Source organism: Coenobita brevimanus, chromosome 17 (genome assembly GCF_032717465.1).
Source record: "Coenobita brevimanus isolate Jiangsu-jjx chromosome 17, ASM3271746v2, whole genome shotgun sequence".
Lineage (NCBI taxonomy): Eukaryota > Metazoa > Arthropoda > Malacostraca > Decapoda > Coenobitidae > Coenobita > Coenobita brevimanus.
In genome coordinates this window covers 19,375,056-19,396,873 of record NC_136970.1, presented here as the reverse complement: position 1 = coordinate 19,396,873, position 21,818 = coordinate 19,375,056, and positions in this window count along the sequence as shown.

The following is a 21,818-nucleotide window of genomic DNA, read 5'->3' as shown; positions in this document are numbered from 1 at the left end:
TCCAGGTGGGTTCTTATGCCTTTATTGGTGAGTTTTCAGTTGATAACAAAATGTATTTACTGAATAAATGTATAACATGTAGAAGGAAATTCAATTCGACTTCATATAGGAGTAAAGTTATTGGCTTCTGTTTAGTGTGACGGTCGGGTCGGGTCGGATCGGGGCGAGTCGCTCATTTCCAAACTTAACTGAGTAAAGATCGCTCGCTCGAACGTAATTATATTGTACCGTTTCAGTACTTCCCCAGCTTCGCAATGCGCTCTTTGTTTAGGTAGGAGAAGGGGATGAGGTAAGGAGGGGAAAAACGTTGTATTACTAGAAATGACTGAGAGGGGGAAGATCCGTGAAAGACTACAGGGAAAGCAAGAAGAGTTATAAATATAGGGGAGAAGGGAGGAAAAGAACATTATTTGGAAGATAAGGTGTGTGTGTGTGTGTGTGTGTGTGTGTGTGTGTGTGTGTGTGAGAGAGAGAGAGAGAGAGAGAGAGAGACTGACTATAAATGAAAGGTCATGTTTAAATTCATCATAATTTATTTGATATACATTCCATTTACATATTGATGAACTGATGTACACATTCCCTTTTGGCACCAGAGCACCGGATATATGGCCATTTATTTTTCACCGATATCACCATTCACGCGTTTAATAACTGTGCTATTATTATATAACTTGCATCTCTATATACTTTTTCCTGCATATAATAATAGGAATTCCGGTAAATGACATTTGATAAACACGTATAGGTTAGGTTTATGATAAATATAAGAGAATGTGTGGGTATATTTAAACTCAGTTTCATTCATTTCCTTAGTTCACGTTGCTCATTTCCTTTATTCCCACTGTCTACGGCTACACACATGTATAATAAGTATATAATTCACCCATTAATATGACAGTTATGTAAGTCCCCTCTTTGTTGGAGTGAAATGGTGATTTTTACATTATCAGCTGCACACACACACACACACACACGCACGCACACACACACACACACACACACACACACACACACACACACACACACACACACACACACACACACACACACATATCTCCCAAGTCCAGTCTTCCAGTGGACAGTTTCAAAAGCTATTCTTCATCAAGCTTCGGAAATTGTACATTTTTCCTCAAACATCTGCAATTCTCTCTCTTTGTTTTCTCTTTCTGATTCCGTCCGCTTCTCTCATTCCTTCATCTCTTCTGTTTCGTTTCGTTTGTTTTTCCTTCATTTCCCATTTCTTCTCATCGTGATCCCATTCTTCTTAATGATCCCAATCCTACTTCTCCTCCTACTATTCCTCCAGGCTTCGAATGCTTCTTCACTCACCATTTGCTTTTTTACTTCTTAACTTCACTTTCTTCCAACTCTCCTCTCTGTTTCTGTTTCTGTTTTTCTCAGGTCCTCTCTCTGTTGTCATCTTTGACCTTATCCATTTCACTGTTGGTGTTCCTCCGGCCTTCCTTCGCCATCCGTCGTAGGTCTCCTTCTCTTATAACTTCAGTTATAGCCTCCTTTCTCTGTCTGTCTATGTTTCTTTGCGTTCCATCTATCTTCTGTTTGCCTTCTAAAATTCTATACATATTTTATATGAAAATTCATCATTCGCCCCTCCCCCGTCTCTCTCTCTCTCTCTCTCTCTCTCTCTCTCTCTCTCTCTCTCTCTCTCTCTCTCTCACTGACTATCTTCATATCATTGCCACTGTGGAAATGAACCTCGTACCAACACTGGAAGCCTCCCACTGGAACACTGGCTGATTGGAAGCCACTCGTTTGCAGAGAGAGAGAGAGAGAGAGAGGGGGGGGGGGCCGCAGGAAGAGTGCAACAAAAACAAAAATGACGGTTTAAGGATTCAGCCTAATCATATCCTCTGTTTGAATTAAGACGAGGGAAGTGACAGTGTGTGTGTGGGGGGGGGGGTTGGAAGGAGTGTGTGGGATGGATTTACAATACAGTATGAGGATGACGAAGGCTGGGGTGAATGTAAGAGGAAAAGGAGAATAATGGTGTTTAAATCTGACGTGAATCTTAGCGTGGTGCTGGAACGGAAGACGCATTGGCATTTTGTGAGAGGAAACTATGACTACAGGCTGTGTGTTTAACGTGAGGACAATCCTGTACATAAGGTAGATTCCATGACTCATTCAGGATACATGAAAGTAGAGAAGATATTAAGAGACCTTAAGCGATGTCTGTAAAGAGAATAATGGGTGTGATTCATCATATTCGTTAAAAAAAAAAAAAAGTTAATTTCGGTAAAGTTTGTAAGGACTGAAGTAATATAAGAAGGAATATGGCGCTTCACCGAGTTACTCATAAATTCGCGGCTGAATTTATGAGTGTAAAGTATGATTGTGTGTGAAGGGTGTGATGATTTATGACAAGGGTGTGATGGTTTATGGCAAAGATGATAAGCCAGCTCCTGTTGACGTAAGCTGGGTGGGCTGCAGTCCGAAAGAACGCGACATCGATTCCGAATAGAACAGTTTGTCAACTTAAGTTTAGTTGATACAGTCTTTACAAGAACCACCGACATGGTCATAAAAACATTGTCACTAATACCATAACATTAGTGTTTAATGATACAGCCTTAACATGTATTCAGTATGGACGGTAGATGTTGGTACCGAACCGGTGACTTGTGAGCGTGTGTGACATGTAGGAGGATTGGTGGGTCTTACGGAACGGGTTTGTGTGTATGGGGGGGGGGGATAATAACGTCCGTGTTACCTCAGAGTAGAGTTCTTCACGGAGAGAGAGAGAGAGAGAGAGAGAGAGAGAGAGAGAGAGAGATGCCTATATGAACTGGAGAGAATCTACACGATAGTAGAGTGAATGTGTGTCATTCTTTCCTGGCATTTAAAAAAATCACAAACGATTTGAGAACTATATTAGCTATGCCTATTTTCATTCTTTCCTTTATTATTGCTGACTTTTCGTACAGTCTTGTTGGTCTACCAGTACCTCTTTTACTCACGACCCTAGACAGTCCCCCCAAATTATTAAAAAAAAGAAAAAAATAATTGCACTTTGGTTTCAGTCGGCCGGTATACCTAGCTCTGAAAGATTAAAAAAAAAAAAAAATGGACTTTAAACATTTGCACCTCTTCATCTGTACGACTTGTATCTAATTTTTAACAACTTTTACCCATCGCACTGGTGCTTTAAAGGCTACAGAGATACACCAATAAATCACAGAATTCTTGATAGATGGGTGACCTGTGTGTGTGTGTGTGTGTGTGTGTATGTGTGTTCTTGGGAGGGTGGGTGGGTGGGTGAACATATAAAATTGTATATTTCCACAGAAATAAATCAAACTACCAGCACGTAGCCGATGGATTAAATTATTTCTACAAGGGAAAGCAGAACTAAGATTTTCCCAAGTGATCTTGAGTGTTCAAAGTTTAAGGGAAAGAAGTAAATATATACCATGTTTGCTGTCGTAATATTCACCAATATCACAACACATTACTGAACGTTGTACGTAACAATCTGTTCCTTGAAGTCTACACACTGACCAGTGTGATAATTATAGCTCTTCCCTGTGTTTATTTTTGACAGTTCCATGCTCCCCTTATTGTTAGTCGCGTTATCTTTCTTTCTTGTATTCTTTCTTTCTTGTTTAATTGTGACAGACACTTCTACCCTTCAGAATTAACTGATTTCGGCCAAACCTGGACACACTGATCAGCCTATGACGTAGTTGTGTCAGCGAGGTTTTGGTTGCCAGGGAACTACTCGTTCCCTAGCATCGGCCGAAAACCAGCTTTATCGTATTTTTCACGTTTTCAGCTGTAGAAGCATTACTCTTGGACGAAAAAAGCTATGGCCTCTTTAGCCGTAATCTTGAGATGAATCCCTATCGGAAGTGTGCCATCAATTTTCCCCTCTCTCCTTTAGTTTCCGAGTGTCAACCCTGCGAAGTTTTGCCTCAGCTTCCCTAGCAACCAGTAGCGGTATCTTAAAATGCCCGCCTAGTTCCTCAGCAGCTTGATGCAGTTGAATGAAAGTTTGCATGCTTATAGACATTGACTAGAACTACAGCCTTTTATCGTACACCTATGTGCTACAATGGCCAGGTTAGGGATCAAAGGTCATCAAATGTGAAATAGGTGAAAAAAGGTAAAATAACGACTATGCTTCCGCAAATGATAAGGTTCCGAAGATTATAAAGCCAAGGCCATGCTTCTTGAGTGGAATGTTGCCTGGAGTACCTCCATGTAGAAATGACTTTTATTGTTGAAACTCACTTCCGGTCGCTGACAAAGCTTGGTCCGCTTAGAGCTGGCCATCGTCACCTACCGGCTTGTTCCTGTGTTTGCTGAATATAAACCTTCAACAAGCTACACCTGCACCTGTAATTATATATTCGTACACATCCACACCTGTCAGTAATTGTATATTGACACACATCCACACCTGTCAGTAATTCTATATCCACGCACATCCACACCTGTCAGTAATTGTATATAAACACACATCCACACCTGTCAGTAATTGTATATCCACACACATTCACATTTATGAGTAATTGCACATTTATACACATCCACACCTGTCAGTAAATTATATACACACACACCCATGCATGTCAGTAATTGTATAGCCACACAGATCCACACCTTTCTGTAGTTGTATATCGACACATCTACATCCGACAGTAATTTATATTCACACACATCCACACCTGACAACACTTGTATATCCACACACATACACACCTGTCAGTAACTGTATATTGACACATCCACACCTTTCAGTGATTGTATATCCACACACATCCACACTTGTCAGTAATTGTATATCCACACACATCCACACTTGTCAGTAATTGTATATCCACACACATCCACACTTGTCAGTAATTGTATATCCACACACATCCACACCTGTCAGTAATTGTATATCCACACACATCCACACCTGTCAGTAATTGTATATCTACACACATCCACACTTGAAGTAAGTCTGTCCATCTGTTTCTGTAACTAAGTCTCTCCATCTGTTTCTGTGCACCCTTTCATATATTAATTTTGTTGTTTCCAGTCTGTTCAGCTATCCATCTATCCATCCGTTTATACTGTCTTACTGTTCATCTGTTTATCCACCAGTCCATCCCTCTGTCCGTCCCCTGTCTGAACTATCATCCGTGTAACATTCATCAGTCTATACATATATATCTGTGTATGTCTATCCTTTTTATTACATACAGTGTATACTACCTGCATTCCTGTCAATGTGTCTGTTTGTCGATCCTTCCCCTAATCCATCCCACCAGTCCACCACCTGCACCCCACTTGCCTACCTGCCTGCCTCACAGTAATCTCGATGCTGTAACTACATCCCTGCATTAATTAGCAATGCCTCTAGCCTCCCCTCACGCCCACACACATGCACAAACCTCTTGCTTCGTGCAAAATGCCCACATACAACATTCTTGTTTCCTCACACTAAATTTTCCATAGTTTCCTCGTGTGCAGCTCGTATTCCCTAATTTTTCCTACGTTGTACCCAAACTTTTTTGGACGTAGAATTTCTTTCAGATCTCGCCCTCTTTCATTTGAAAATTCTACCATATTGCCCCACACATTTCTCTGTATTATTCTCAGGTATTCATCATATATTTTCTACAAAATAAAAAAGTGTCCTCCTTGGTTATTTAGCTACACGGTTATGTGAATATTATGAGTTGCTGTTTTTGTTGTTCCTGTTGTTGTTGGAGGCTTACTTTTGAGTGCAGATGTCCAAATTTGGTTGTTGTAAATATTGTTGATGATGCTGACCCAGACGGGAGAGGAACTTCAATGACTATTTTTACACTCCTAATGTAATCATGTCCACGCTGTGCTAGCATACAATCTTCTTCACAGCCTGCTTCATTACTGCGTGGCTTGCGACACAAATTCTGGACGTTAGTAGAATGGAAAAGCTAATGTTTTCAATACACGACGCAAAGAAGAAATAACTCTTACCTGTACCGTATCAACGAAATTTTCACCTGCTGGTGGTCCGTTAACAAGGGAAATTTGATACTGAATCTACTTATTGTATATTAGGTTAACCTTGCTTTCACCGTGTGTAAGGCTCAGACGCTGAATGCTTTTATCAATATTAGTTTACATATACGGGGCGCAAATGTCGGTGATGAGAGACCGAAGGTGATTGCTGGTAATGTTATCAGTAAATATTAACTGTGATATTACATGGCTACTCCTCCATCACCACCGTCTTTTTTTTTTTTTCTACTCCTGCTGTCTCCCTCACCTTATGTCCTGCTTTTTGCACTGCCTTATCATCCATCTATCTTCTCATCTGCCTTATCTCTCAATCTTTAACTCTCCCGCACATCATTCGTACATTTCCACTGCTTCATTTTATGCCCCGTTCTCTTCCTCCTCCCTCCCCCCCCCTCTCCTCTCCGTCTTTCCAACGTGCTACCTCACACATTCTCACCATATATACTCAGTACCCCAGCATTTCTCTAGTGTACACCTGTTCTCCCCATATATCACTATCGTTCCCATCGACAAGCCTTTCCAAAAGTGTGTTAGATTGTAGGGATTTTAAGAAAGATAGAATGTGCGTTGTTGTGTCGTGGATGGTAGGAAAAAGATAAAAATGAGTCTGGTAGTCCAGGAGCTAGGTGACTTTTATTCAACATGAAAGGTGCAGAAGGTTTGGAGTACCAGAAATGTTCGTCAGGCGCAGGAGGGCCTAGAAACCCAATTCTTAAGTTTCGCAAGTGGTGGGTGTGGCTATGGGCGACCCCCTAAATACCCCCAAAAATGACATTACATAACATGCGAGGTGCAGACTTCGTTTCAGCGCCATTTGATAGAGGTGTATTCAGTGAATAAAAAACCCCAACTTAAGAATTTTTTTTCGGTGGAACAGCTAATTAAGAACAATGTTAATTAGAGGTAATTAAAGTTTTATTGAACATGAAAGCTGCACAGCTGAAACCTACTTCATTACAAACTACCACATCTCAGTAGTCAGAAAAATGAACTTAAGAAAGAAAATGATGGTGGGAAGACCCCTTAAGAAAAGGGTCACACCCAAAATACCCCCAGAATCACGTTACATAACATGCGAGGTGCAGACTTCGTTTCAGTGCCATTTGATAGAGGTGTATTCAATGAATAAAAAAAACCACTTTAAGAATGTTTTTTTTTTGGTGGATCAGCTAATTAAGAACAATGTTAATTAGAGCTAATTAGACTTATTGAACATGAATGGTGCACAGCTGAAACCTACTTCATTACAAACTACTACATCTCAGTAGTCAGAAAAATGAACTTAAGAAAGAAAATGATGGTGGGAAGACCCCTTTAAGAAGAATTGCAGAAATTATTTCCATTGTTAAAATTGTTATTCTTTACGTTACAGAGTTAATAGAAGAGGTCAGAGCCGGATTTAGTGGGGGGCCTGGGATCTGGGCCCCGGGCCTCCCACCACGAGGGCCCCCCACCAGGCGGTGAGCAAATTGCTGACGCGTTGTGTATTTTGAAATATTGGCACTTTTATTTTTGCACGTTATGAGTTAACGGATATGAGTATGCCACTGTGCGTCTGTGTGGGGGGGTGTCTGCGTGTCTGCGTGTGTGTGTGTGTGTGTGTGTGTGTGTGTGTGTGTGTGTGTTTGTGTGTTAACTGTCGCGGATTCATATAGACACGGTCGCGCCAGAGTGGCGTGATGATTCAAGACTTCTGATTGGCTGGCGACTTCACAAATCACATCAACTATGCAAGGTGGTTAACAAAGTATCAGTTAGATCTCCTGAATATCGACCAAACACATCCTGGTTTGCAGTCCATTCTTGAAAAGGGAGCATTCACCGTTAAACGCACCAAAAAAGCTCTCAGTCGTAGTCCAGTGGACCTCATCCTCGAACAAATGATCAATGTTGATGCTGCATCTCGACAAACGGGGATCACATCATTGACCAACAACTATAATGCACGCATGCGCTGGATGCTGACCAAATCCGCAAGGTGTGCCATTGTCACCTCTGTGCAAGAAATGGCCGGTATTGGTAATGTGGATGACCCAACTGCTGAGTTGGAAGGTGCAAGAGTGAGACATGACAACACTGATGTAAGGAAAGTCATCGCACAAATCCAAGATACCTGCAATCCATTCACAGGTACCGTCATCGAGAAGAGGCACATCTACCTCTCCTACCTTGGTTCATGTTTTCACTTTTATGTCACTGATGGGCAGGTAGTCAGAGAAGTGGTTGAGAAGTTGGTAACTAATCATGAGGAGGCGGATACACTGATAGCAGTCCATGCCAAGTCCATAGATGAGGAAGGATGTGTCAAGAACATTGCAGTCAGAGGATCCGACATCGACATCGCAGTCATCCTCTTACATCACTGTTGGGATATGAAGGCACGTATGGATGGACGTCGGGACTTCATCAAAAAACAACAGACGGTACCTGAATATCATTTCAATTGCCAACACAGTAGGACATCAAATATGCAGTGCACTTCTAGGATTCCATGCCTTCACAGGCTGTGACTACACCTCTGCGTTCCATCGAAAAGGCAAAGTCGGACCCTATGCCCAGATGTTGAAAGACACTTCTGCTCAGAAGGCTTTTTCATTAATGTCTACTGGACAGCTAACAGAAAATCATGAAACAGTTTTGAAAACCTTTACAGCAGAGATGTATGCAGCAAAGGGCAAATCATCCTCCTCTTTGAATGGATATCGCTACAAAGTTTTCGAGAGGGCATATGGACCAAAGGCCAAATGTAAGAATGCACTAGAAAAATTGAAGGGCATTGATGGTAGCATGCTTCCTCCATGTGCACCGGAGTTGTCACAACACATCAAGCGAGCCTCATTTGTAGCAACATGTGGGCCACTGCTACTGATCCAGAGATAATACAGCATCCTTTGCCAGAGGATGGATGGAAGCTGAAGGACGGGCATTACGAGGTCATATGGTTCGAAGGTCCTGAGCTGCCTGATTCATTGATTCCTGAGGAAGGTGACCTTCATGAGGACGACTCGGATGACAACTTTGAGATTTCATCCTCGGATGAAGAGAGTTGCCTCTCCTCAGACGAAGAGTAAACATAGTCTTCTTAGTGGCACTCTAAATGTATAGGCTAATGCAACATGTGTTTTCCCTTTACAAGTCCACATGTATTTGAAGTCAGCAAACTCATGCTCGACTGATTTGTGGCAACAGATTTTGATGTTTTATTTTAGCAGTTCTCTTTCATTTCATTTCATTTCATTTCTGTTTTTCTTTCATTTCATTTCATGTGCACCTTTCGTGTTCAATAAAAGTTTAATTAGCTCTAATTAACATTGTTCTTAATTAGCTGATCCACCAAAAAAAAACATTCTTAAAGTGTTTTTTTTTATTCATTGAATACACCTCTATCAAATGGCACTGAAACGAAGTCTGCACCTCGCATGTTATGTAACGTGATTCTGGGGGTATTTTGGGTGTGACCCTTTTCTTAAGGGGTCTTCCCACCATCATTTTCTTTCTTAAGTTCATTTTTCTGACTACTGAGATGTAGTAGTTTGTAATGAAGTAGGTTTCAGCTGTGCACCATTCATGTTCAATAAGTCTAATTAGCTCTAATTAACATTGTTCTTAATTAGCTGATCCACCAAAAAAAAAACATTCTTAAAGTGGTTTTTTTTATTCATTGAATACACCTCTATCAAATGGCACTGAAACGAAGTCTGCACCTCGCATGTTATGTAACGTGATTCTGGGGGTATTTTGGGTGTGACCCTTTTCTTAAGGGGTCTTCCCACCATCATTTTCTTTCTTAAGTTCATTTTTCTGACTACTGAGATGTGGTAGTTTGTAATGAAGTAGGTTTCAGCTGTGCAACTTTCATATTCAATAAAACTTTAATTACCTCTAATTAACATTGTTCTTAATTAGCTGTTCCACCGAAAAAAACATTCTTAAGTTGGGGTTTTTTATTCACTGAATACACCTCTATCAAATGGCGCTGAAACGAAGTCTGCACCTCGCATGTTATGTAATGTCATTTTTGGGGGTATTTAGGGGGTCGCCCCTAGCCACACCCACCACTTGCGAAACTTAAGAATTGGGTTTCTAGGCCCTCCTGCGCCTGACGAACATTTCTGGTACTCCAAACCTTCTGCACCTTTCATGTTGAATAAAAGTCACCTAGCTCCTGCACTATGGGGTTTGATTGCAATTTATATCTTAAGAGGGAGTATCTCACAAGAGCAGTACTGAGATGAGAGCGGTTTTATGCTTGCTGACTCTGCGCACTCAGTTCCTGCCTTTCCCCCACTCTCTCTCTCTCTCTCTCTCTCTCTCTCTCTCTCTCCTAACCTCTTCTGCCCTGTCTCTCCATTTTCCCCTGTATATGACTGGTTGTCATGCGTACGGGCACGTGTGTGGAACTTTCTATGCCTGTGGGAGTGTCCAGCAGGTGTCATGCTGTGCTGTGTGTGAAATTCCTAGCTTGAGAATGTGCAGTGTTGGTTCATCTAGACCTCTTACTTAGGCACAACTTTCTTCTACCCTGTATATTACATATTAACATTATATACGTTATTTTAGTCGTGGCACACGACTCTGGGGTTGTCATTATCGTACCCTGGCAACCTACCATTCAAAAGTGTGTCCGATTTCGTATCATATTATACACGAATTTTATATATGCACGAATATTATGCACGAATATTATTGTACACAAACATATTATACACGAATCACATGCGCATCATATTATACACAAAATCAGAGGCACATTTGAATGGTACGTTGCCAGGGCGCGATAATAACAACCTCAGAGTCTCGTGCCGCGACATATTGCTATTATGTAGCTTGTTATGATAGTGTCCTGGCATCGTTCAGTCACGCCTAGCTGGCGTACCTACAACAACATGTAGTAACAAATTACATATTCTGTCATAACCTATTAATACATGGTATTCAACACATTACTGTAGGGACACAATAACACTGTAGAAACATAACATATTGTAGTAATATATTGTATGTATAATATATGCAATGGAGTAACTACATGGTAGTAAAACTGAACATAGAATATTGTATACAATACTGCAGTGATATGGTGGACAAATGTGTTTGTAAAACAAACATAGGCCTACGCATATATTTATGCAATGGCAATGTTGTTGTCATTATATTACATATGATATTATGTCTATAGTCTCTCTATCTATCTACTGCCAGACGCCATAATCCCGTAAGGGGTGGGTATTTGACTCTTGAGTTATTTGTTTTACAGGGAGGGGCACTAACTCTCCACCAACCCACTTGATGACACGTAGGGAGCACGTATGGCTCGGTTATATGGTTACCACCCAGCGTTGTAAATGGTTTCTTGGCTTATAGGAAACCATTTGACTTGTCACTCAATGTAAAGCCACCTGTAATGGAAAGAAAAGCAATAAGAAGTGACAGGAAAGATGGGAGAAATAGAAAGAGAGGAGGGCAGCCACAGAAAAAGAATGATAAAGGTTAAGGAAGAAGTAGGCAGCACTTCATCAAGTGAGTGGATAATGGTCGCCACCACCTGCCACTAATGCCTATAGTAATGTCTAATTTTACAATCAACTTGTATGATGATTGAAAAACATAATTCTGGTAACACAGAACTGTAGGAACATTGTAGTTACATCTTACGAATGTAATTGTTACAGAATTGTAGTGGTAACTGAAGTAATATTGTAACTGCTACATAATTGCACTAATATTGTAGTTAATTGTAGTAAGGGGAGTAATATTGTACAATTACATTGTAAGTTACATTGTAAGTTGCGACATAATTGTGTACACATGCATATAATCACACAATACTAACACAATAGCAAGGTACAGCAATGAATCGTATTATGACTCAGTCATATATAACACTTGCTTAGTAATATTACACAATATGTACAGGCTTAGTTATATTGCACAGTTTTTATTGAAAATGATATGTAAACCCATATTATATATATATATATATATATATATATATATATATATATATATATATATATATATATATATATATATATATATAGTACCAGTATGTATATATGTGCCGGGAGGGGGTTGGTGATAGCCAATACCCTCTTCAGGCACAAAATGATCCACAGGTATACATGGTGAACTGCATGAAAGGAAGGCAATGATTGATTATGTGTGTGTGGATGAAAGGATGGAAAGATGTGTAATGGACGCAAGAGCTTATACAGTAGAGGTTGGGGGAGTGGACTTTCTGACCACCATCAAGTGGTGGTCAGAATCAAGGTCCAAGTAAAATGGAGAAATAAAGAAGGGAAGGACGGGAGGAAGGAGTATATGCACAGAGAGTGAAAAAATTACAAGAGGATGAGGAAAAGGCAGAATACAAGAGAGAAGTGGAGAAAGATTGGGTATATATGAACTGGAGCAGATGGGGAACGTGGAAGGTGTGTGCAAGATATTCACAGAAGAAATATGTGCAGCATGTGAGGTGGTGTGTGGGGTGAGGACAAGACGAAAGGGGGTGCAAGGAACAGCATGGTGGACTGAAGAGGTGAGACAGGATGTGGCACAAAAGAAAAAAACATATAATGAATGGATGAGAAATAGGTGCGTGGAAGAAGTTGAGAGACGGAAGAGAGAGTTATTATGTAGAAAGGAAGAGAGAGGTGAAAAGATTAGTAAGAGAGAGTAAGAAGCGAGTGGATGAGGAATTTGGAAGGAATTTGAGTGTCAAGTGGAGGGAATGTAAGAAAATGTTCTGGAATGAGGTAAGGAGAGTCAGACAGGGTGGCAGTGAAGTTAGTAGGGGAGTGAGAGATATAAATGGTAGATTACTAGTTGAGAAGGGAGAAAAAGTGAGCAGATGGAGAGAACACTTTAATGAATTGTCAAACATAGAGAATGAAAATAATGCGAGTATAAGTGGCTGGGGAACGGCTGGGAGAAGGAGGGAGGTGAGAAGACAGGAAGAAATCAGTAGGATGAAAGTTGTGGAAGCAATGAAGAAAGTCAAAATGGGGAAAGCCCCAGGAATTGATGGAATGTGTGGTGAAATGCTGAAGCATGGGGGAGAGATGGTAGTAGAATGGATGTGGAAGATGTGCAGATTGGCCTGGGAAGAAGGTAGAATCCCGGAGGATTGGAAGTCAGGCATAATTATTCCCTTGTCCAAAGGGAAAGAGGAAAAAGAAGTGTGTGATAATCATAGAGCTATTTGTCTTCTTAGTGTAATATGAAAAGTATACGGTAGGATACTTATTGAAAGAGTTAGGGAAATAACAGAGGAATTAGTTGAGGAAGAACAGGGAGAATTTAGGAAGGGAAGAGGCTGTGTAGATCAGATATTCATTCTTAGATCCCTAGAGAAAAAGTTTCTAGAGAAGGGAAAGAAGTTGTATGTGGCCTTCATGGATTTGGAGAAAGCATATGAGAGGGTGTATAGACAAGGGTTGTGGAAAGTATTAAGAATATATAGAGTAGATGGGAAGTTGTTGAATGCTATGAAAAGTATGTATGACGGTGCTAAGGCTGCAGTGCGTGTGGATAGTGAACTGAGAAAGCTTTTCTATTTGAAGGTTGGATTGAAACAAGGATGTGTCATGTCTTCATGGTTGTTCAGTCTGTTTATGAATGGGGTAATATAAGAGATGCAAGGTAGGGCAGTGGATGTTGGAGTGGCCCAAATGAGAAAGGGCAGTGCTTGGAAACTCCCTGTACTGTTGTTTGCAGATGATACTGTTTTGTTAGGTGAAGACGAAGGGGAGCTGCAAGGTATGGTGGATGAGTTTGGGAGAGTGTGTAAGAAACGGAATCTAAAGATGAATGTAGGGAAGAGTAAAGTTATGGTATTCGAGAGAGGTGAAGTCAGTGAATGTACAGTGAAGTTGGATGATGAGGAAATGGAAAATGTGAGTACATTTAAGTAGTTGGGTAGTGTGATGAGTAAGGATGGAAGTTTGGAGGGTGAAGTGCTTGAAAGGGTACAACTAGGAAGAAAGGTTGTTGGTTCCTTGAAGACAGTGAAAAGAAACAGGGAAGTGAGTATGGAAGTTAAAAAGTTATTACATGACAGTATTGTGATACCAACTCTACCGTATGGAAGTGAAGGTAGGACGTTGTTGGAGGGACAAAAGTCAAGAGTGAGAGCAGTGGAAATGAGTTATTTGAGAGAAGCCTGTGGAGTCACATGGAGAGACAGACTGACAAATGAGGATGTGAAGGAGCGTTGTGATGTGGATGTAGATGTGATAGGAAGCGTTAGGCGAAACACACTGAGGTGATTTGGCCATGTGGAGAGGGTGGAGAGTGAGAGACTGATTAGGAGAGTGTATGTGAGTGAGATGGAGGAGGAGAGAGGGAGGGGAAGGCCAAAGATGAGATGGAGGGACGGAGTGGAGACGTGTGAAATGGAGGGGGACACGGTGACGTGGAGGCGATTTGTTTGTGGCCACCCCGTATAAGGGATTAAGGCGTCTGGCAATAGATAGATAGACAGTATGTGCAACATTAAATATATACACTCACTTGGTGCTTGTTTGTACCTGTGGTGGACAATGTATGTGTCAGCACTATGTGGGAATCTTTGTCCTCACAATTGTGTGAAAGAGCTAGTTCATTCCTGCTAACTTCATTCGTGTTGGCCACTTTTTTCCCTCTCTTCCGGATTTTCCTTGTAATTTGATCTGTCTGGTCCCAGAAGATAACTGTTTATTACAGTTCTTTTAATCGCTCACTGGGTTAATATGATTGCATATTTTATTTATCACTTTGGAAATGGAATGTTGCCTAGTTGTACACATGAAACACTTATTTTTTGTATGAATGTTCTAGTAAATGAATGTATATATATAATATATAATTGTTATTGTTGCTGCAAGTACTTAGTGATTGACAACATAGAAAATTGAAGTAGATATATGTACAAAAGCTGTAACTATAATGCAAGTATTATATGTTTGTGCAGAATGTTTGTCTATCGCTGTGTCTATCACTGTGTATTGTATATAAATGAAGTATATATTCAACACACTAATTTTAACTGTGGTGGGAATGATGAGCGTGGTGGTGATGGTGGTGTCAGATACTGGTTGACTAACGTGTTATAGTGTTCTTAGCAAATCCTGGCACAACGCAAGCTGACTCCTCATTCTAGTAGTTGTTGGTGGTGGTGATGGAGTAGCTGTGAGTAATGGTAAGTGTGGTGTGTGAGGTGTGGTGAGTCAGGGCTGGTTCTGGCTGCTATTCCATTGTCTCTCCCAACACCCCTGAATCATTGCCTCCTCACTCTCTGTTTCTTAACTTGTAGTGCCTGTGATTACATGATCGTGGAATTGAAGGCTTCTTGACATGCTCGTGTTTTTTTGTAAGGCGTTTAATTGTAGTTTCTTGGTGTATGATGTGAACTTGTAGCTGATGCTGGTTACCGTCTCACCTACTTGTAGTTCACTTATAGAATAGTAGTACTGTCTCTTGTTTTAACTGTAGAGTTGAATATTAAATAGTATCTTGTTTTAATTATACAGATGAATCTTAAATTACTCGTTGACTGTTGATAGAGATGTTAATCGACTTTCATTTATCATTGTTGTTTATCGTTGTAGCAGTTCCTGAGAGTCTTCTGCTGCATCGGTGTAGTTCGATTGATGACTGTTGCTTTCAGATGTGGCTTGTTTTGTGGCAGTCGTAGATACTTGTAGTTTATCGTGAATCGTAGAACTGAAGCTCGTGGCTGAACAGAATTGTCGTAGCGGAATGTTGCATGTTGATACTATCGTGAGATGTAAACAGATTGTTTTGTTGTTTGTTGGTTCGCTGCTTACCCCCAGTGTCGATTTACATAGTTGTAGATAGAAGAAGAGATTGGGAGGTTGGTTGTAACTGTAGATCGTCTAACCACTGCCAGTATAAAGTTGTGAAGAGTCGTATGGCTCGAACTTGTAGTGGTTTTCGTGTCTGTCTTGATAATGTAGACTCAACTGTAGAATTGTGGACGTGGTTCTTAACGTTTACTGCCACCAAATAAAATATCGTAGCCATCGCCGAGCTTTTCCAAAAGTGTGTTAGACTGTAGGGATTTTAAGAAGGAGAGAATGTTCTTTGTTCTAGTCATGTATGGCAGGAGAAAGATAAAGGTGAGTCTGGGGTTTGATTGCAGTTTATTTCTTGAAAGGAAATACCTCACAAGAGCAGTACTGAGGTGAGAGTGGTTTTATGCTTGCTAACTATATGCCCGTGCTCTGTTCCTGCCTTGTCCCACTATCTCTCTCTCTCTCACTCCTAACCCATTCTGCCCTGTCTCTTCCATTTCCCCTGTATATGACTGGATGTGTCATGTGTATGGGCACGTGTGTGAAACTTTCCAAGCCTGTGGGAGTTTCCATCAGGCGTCATGCTGTGCTGTGTGTGAAATTCCTAGCTTGAGAATGTGCAGCGTTGGTTCCTTTAGACCTCTTGATTAGGCACGACTTTCTTCTAACCTCTACTGTGCTGTGTGTGAAATTCCTAAAACCTGAGAATGTGCAGAGTTGGTTCCTTTAGACCTCTCGCTTAGGCACGACTTTCTTCTAACCTCTATGTTACATATTAATGATATATACGTTACTAGGTATTACGTAGTGTGTTATGTTTTAGTGTCCTGACATCACCCCTATTCTCACCATATATACTCAGCACCCCAGCATCTATCCAGTGTGCTATCCCCCCATGTATACTCAGCGCCCCAGGATCTCTCCAGTGTGCTAACACCCCATATATACTCAGCACCCCAGGATCTCTCCAGTGTGCTATCACCCCCATATATACTCAGCGCTCTGGTCAGTGGGCGTGTTGGTAGATAACAGTGTTGTTGGGGAGTCAATGGCACAACAAAATGGATATTTTGTGTCTCTGATTTTATGGCTGCCTTGCTGTTGTACACTCTCCTGATAGTTTACATTTTGCTGCAGTGTTGTTCCTTGCTTGTTTGTTCCGTGTGATTTTAAGTTTCATTTTGATGATGTGATGTTGTAGGAGTATTTGATGGTTTATATACTTATGCAGTGTTTTAACTTTGTTTTATTCTTATATAGTTTAAGTTTCATTTTGATGCTTCTCTATATTAAATTGTTTAATGGTTTATATTTTGTTCTGTGTAGTTTTAAGTTTCAGTAAGTAGCTGTGATGTTGCAGAGATGTTTGATGGTTTATTTTTTTTTATTCTGTGCTATAGCTTGACATAGTTATATTTATTTATTTGTATATTTATTTAATCATTTTTGTTGCAGCTCAATATTAATAGCTTCTTAGCACAGATGGAAGGTTTTGTTTTGTTGTTTTGTTTTTATTTTGGTAATTTGATTAAATAGTTATTTTAATGTTTGACTGCATTATGCTTTGTGTGTTGTTTTGATTAGCTTAGGCTCAGTGATAACGGCTTTAAAGTTTTCCGTAGCTTTACTTTTTTGTTCTTTGTTTTGCGTTTTCTCTTTAATTCTGTCGTTCGTTTAGGAATTGTTTGTGTTCACGTTAAGGAATTGTTTGTGTTTAGAGCGTTCACTTTTTTTTCCTCGCTAGATTCATTTTACTTGAGTGTACATATTGCTTTAGACTACTGTGTGTATGGTATCGTTCGTTTTAGTGCAGCCTTTTTCTCGTCGAGAGAGAGATAAAATCTTTACTCTTTCCCCTCCCTCTATGTCTTTTCCCTCCCTTTCTGTTCCCTTCCCCTCCCTCCATCTCATTTTCCTCCCTAAGCTAATTTTCACATCATCTGTTTTGCTTGTATGTGCGCTTCCTCAGTAACCCATTTTTTCCTCCTTGTTTTGTGCCTTTAACCCTCAGTTTCTCTCCAGTATTGTTGTCTCGCCCTCTCTCTACTCCTGGAAATAAAATCTGCAACAGTAATTTAGCCAGTTATTTATTTATTGTTTTTTTTTTTAAAATAAACTGACTCATATATATATATATTACTGATAGCTTGTTCTTCTTTCGATAAATGTTCATATACTGTATATGTCACAGTATATGTTATTTGGTTGACCTTTTTTTTTTTTTTTTTTTCTATTCGTATTACTGAGATTGTTTCCTTTCTCCTTCATCTTGCTTCTGTTTTCATTTTTAGCGAGCCTTTCCCTTTCCTTCGTTATTTTGTTTATGTAGTTTTTTCATCTTCTGTGTTCATATTATCCACTTAACAATATTTTACAACTATTTTTTTCCTTATGTATTCTTTTTTTATCTCCACTTTCCCGCTGTAACATAGTAATTTTGCCTTATTATTCTAGTTACGGTCATGTCTTCATACTTGGTATTTCCAGACGATTATATCAGGAGACACTTGTCGATATTGAGGAGTTAGATACAACCTTCATTAACCCCTTCACTACAAAAGGACTGTCATAAACTGAATAAAGTAAAATGCAGGCAACAAGACGAAATAACTATGACGTCGTTTGGTTGAAGAGGGTAGTTAGTTTACTCTCATATCTTCGCACACTGTAACATGGTCTTTTGTTCTCTCTCGAACTGCAGTCTTTTATCTTTGGTGTCTTTCTTTCCTTTTTATCGCCCTTTTCCTACCTTCTTCATATCGCCTTTGATAATATTGTGTAGTAATAGGTTTTCTCTCAGTCTCACTCCTCCACTTTTCCATTTTCATAGCATCGTCATTTATAATCATTTTTTTTTTTCACACCACGTACACGCCTGCAATGCAAAAGAGCAACACTTATAAAGCTGTGAGTAAATTCAGGCTGTGTGTGTGTGTGTGTGTGTGTGTGTGTGTGTGTGTGTGTGTGTGTGTGTGTGTGTGTGTGTGTGTGTGTGTGTGTGTGTGTGTGTGTGTGTGTGTGTGTGTGAGAGAGAGAGAGAGAGAGAGAGAGAGAGAGAGAAAGTACGTAAATGTAAAGGACGAATGAGCGAGGAATGATAGAGGAAAAGTATGTACTGAATCTTATGAGGGAGAGTGAAAGGGGGAGGGAGGAAATGTAAGCCGACTGCGGTGAATGAGGAGGGAGTGAGAGGAGAAGGCGTGTGTGTGGTGAGAGAGAGAGGAGAGAGATGGAAAGAGTGAAAGGAAAAGCATGAGGTGAGTGAGAGGAGGAATGTGTGTGTGGGTGTGAGCGGGAACAGAAAGATGGAGAAGGTGAGGAGAAATCGGACGCGAGTGAAAGGAAGGACGTGTGTGTGGGTGTGAGAGGGAGAAAAGAGAGATGGAGGGAGCGAGGGGAGAAGCAAGAGATGAGGCGTGGTGAAGGGAGTGTGTGTGTGTGTGTGTGTGTGTGTGTGTGTGTGTGTGTGTGTGTGTGTGTGTGTGTGTGTGTGTGTGTGTGTGTGTGCGCGCGAAAGGGTAAGGCAATACTTACAGGAGTGACTCAGTTTAACACACTGAAAGTTGTGTGTGTTTGTCCTGTACATTATGCTAAGACGTTGTGGCACTGATACAACCAGACGGTTCCGCTGCCTTGATATACAAACGTTCCTAAGCTCCCACCCTGTCCCCCAAAGAGAGGATGATGAACTGCAGGAGTTTGGCATATTCAGCCTGCTGTCCACCGGGCTCACATTTCAGATGAGTTTTAGCCACGACAACAGCAATAACAACATAACCCATAAGCTAAGGCCATATAACTGTGTGTTTACTGTGGGTACATAATTGTAACTAAATATTTATGATCTAACAGTAGCAAGTAATAAAATGATACTGAGGTACTAAACCAGCTACGTGACTTATCAGCAGCTTAACCTTTTCACTGTGTAAAGTATCTCTGGTGAATAAAGTCGCCCGGAAGTATCCAGGATAAAATACCTGAAATCCATCATTGTACTGAAAAGATTGTAGATTTTGTTTTTCATAAGACTGCACAGGGTTTTCTTTTGGTGAATAAAGCTGTCTGTTGTTACTGAGAATGCAATTAGACTGAACATGGTGGTGTAAGTATTAATGCGGCGAGAACATCAACGTTAGGTGGTGGCAATCAATGAACACCGTCCCCCCTCCCACCCGGCCTCTCTACAGTGCCAGTATTTATTTTGCTGTTGTGCTAATTACGTTATTTTGAAATCGATCGCCACTTAACATATCAGAGACTGGCAAATACAGGACTTGTTTTACTCGATCCAGTGAAAAAGGATCCCCGGAATATAATTCCTCTGAGTACGTGCCCCGTTGCAGTGTTAATAACGTTACGTTGTTGACAAGACGACCACTCAACAGTGCAATGCCCGACTGACACAGACTTTTTATAAGCAGATTCAGTTTACAATGTGACTTGTTGACCCACTTCCTCATGGTGTCTGGACGTTACCTCTCGCTTGACCTCTCAGTGATGTAACGATGGCAGTAACTATTAATTTTTTTTTTTTGGGGGGAGGGGGAACATTACTGGAAAAGTATTTGAGTGTCTGTATGAACGATTTCGCTTAATAGTATGTGCTTTGAATGACTTTATACAACATGAATTTATATAACATACCTCTCAGACTTCATAATGCTCTACGCTTAACGCTATGAGGGGTTAGTTGCATAAAAACTTGTTCTTTTTCTTTTCTTTTCGGCTCTCCCCTTAGGGGTCGCCACAGCGGATCACCCGTCTCCATCTTACTCTGTCTTCTGCATCTTCTCTTACACCTACCACCCGCATGTCCTCCTTCACTACATCCATAAACCTTCTCTCTGGCCTTCCTCTCCTTCTCCTGCCTTGTAACTCCAATTCCAGCATCCTCCTCCCGACATACTCCTCATCCCTCCTGCGCACATGTCCAAACCATCTCAGTCTCGTCTCTCTAGCTTTGTCCCCAGAGTGACTTACGTGCGCTGTCCCTCTAATATGTTCATTTCTAATTTTGTCCAACCTCGTCACTCCTAGTGAAAAACTCAACATCTTCAATTCTGCTACCTCCAACTGTGACTACCGTCTTTTTGTCAGTGGTACTGTCTCCATTCCGTACAACATGGCTGCCCTCACTACAGTCTTATAGACTTTCCCTTTCATTTCTGCAGAGACCCTTCTCTCACAGATCATTCCTGTCATCTTTCTCCACCCACTCCATCCCGCCTGCACTCTCTTTTTTACCTCTCTACCACACTTTCTGTTACTTTGTACAGTTGACCCCAAGTATTTGAATTCACCTACCTTTGCCGCCTCTACACCTTGCAGCCTCACGGTTCCCCTGTCATCTCTCTCATTTACACACATGTACTGAGTCTTGCTTCTGCTTACTTTCATTCCCCTTCTCCCCAGTGCATATCTCCATCTCTCAAGCTCTGCCTCAGCTTCCTCCCGGCTCTCACCACATATCACAATGTCGTCCGCAAACATCATTGTCCACGGAGGCTCCTGTTTAATCTCATCTGTCAATCTGTCCATCACCATTGCAAACAAGAAGGGGCTCCAAGTCGATCCTTGATGCAATCCCACCTCCACCTTGAAATCCTCAGTCATTCCTACTGCACATCTCACTGCTGTTACATTATCGTCGTACATGTTCTTCACAACCCTCACGTACTTCTCTGCCACTCCTGACTTTTTCATACAGTACCACAGGTCCTCTCTTGGTACCCTATCATAAGCCTTCTCCAAGTCTATAAACACACAATGCAACTCCTTGTGGCCTTCTCTGTACTTCTCCATCACCATTCTCAAAGCAAATATGGCGTCTATAGTACTTCTCCCTGGCATGAAACCAAATTGCTCCTCGCAGATCCTCACTTCTCTTAGTCTAGCTTCCACCACTCTTTCCCATATCTTCATTGCATGGCTGATCAGCTTTATACCTCTGTAGTTGCTGCAGCACTGCACGTCACCCTTGTTCTTGAAAATCGGAACAAGAAT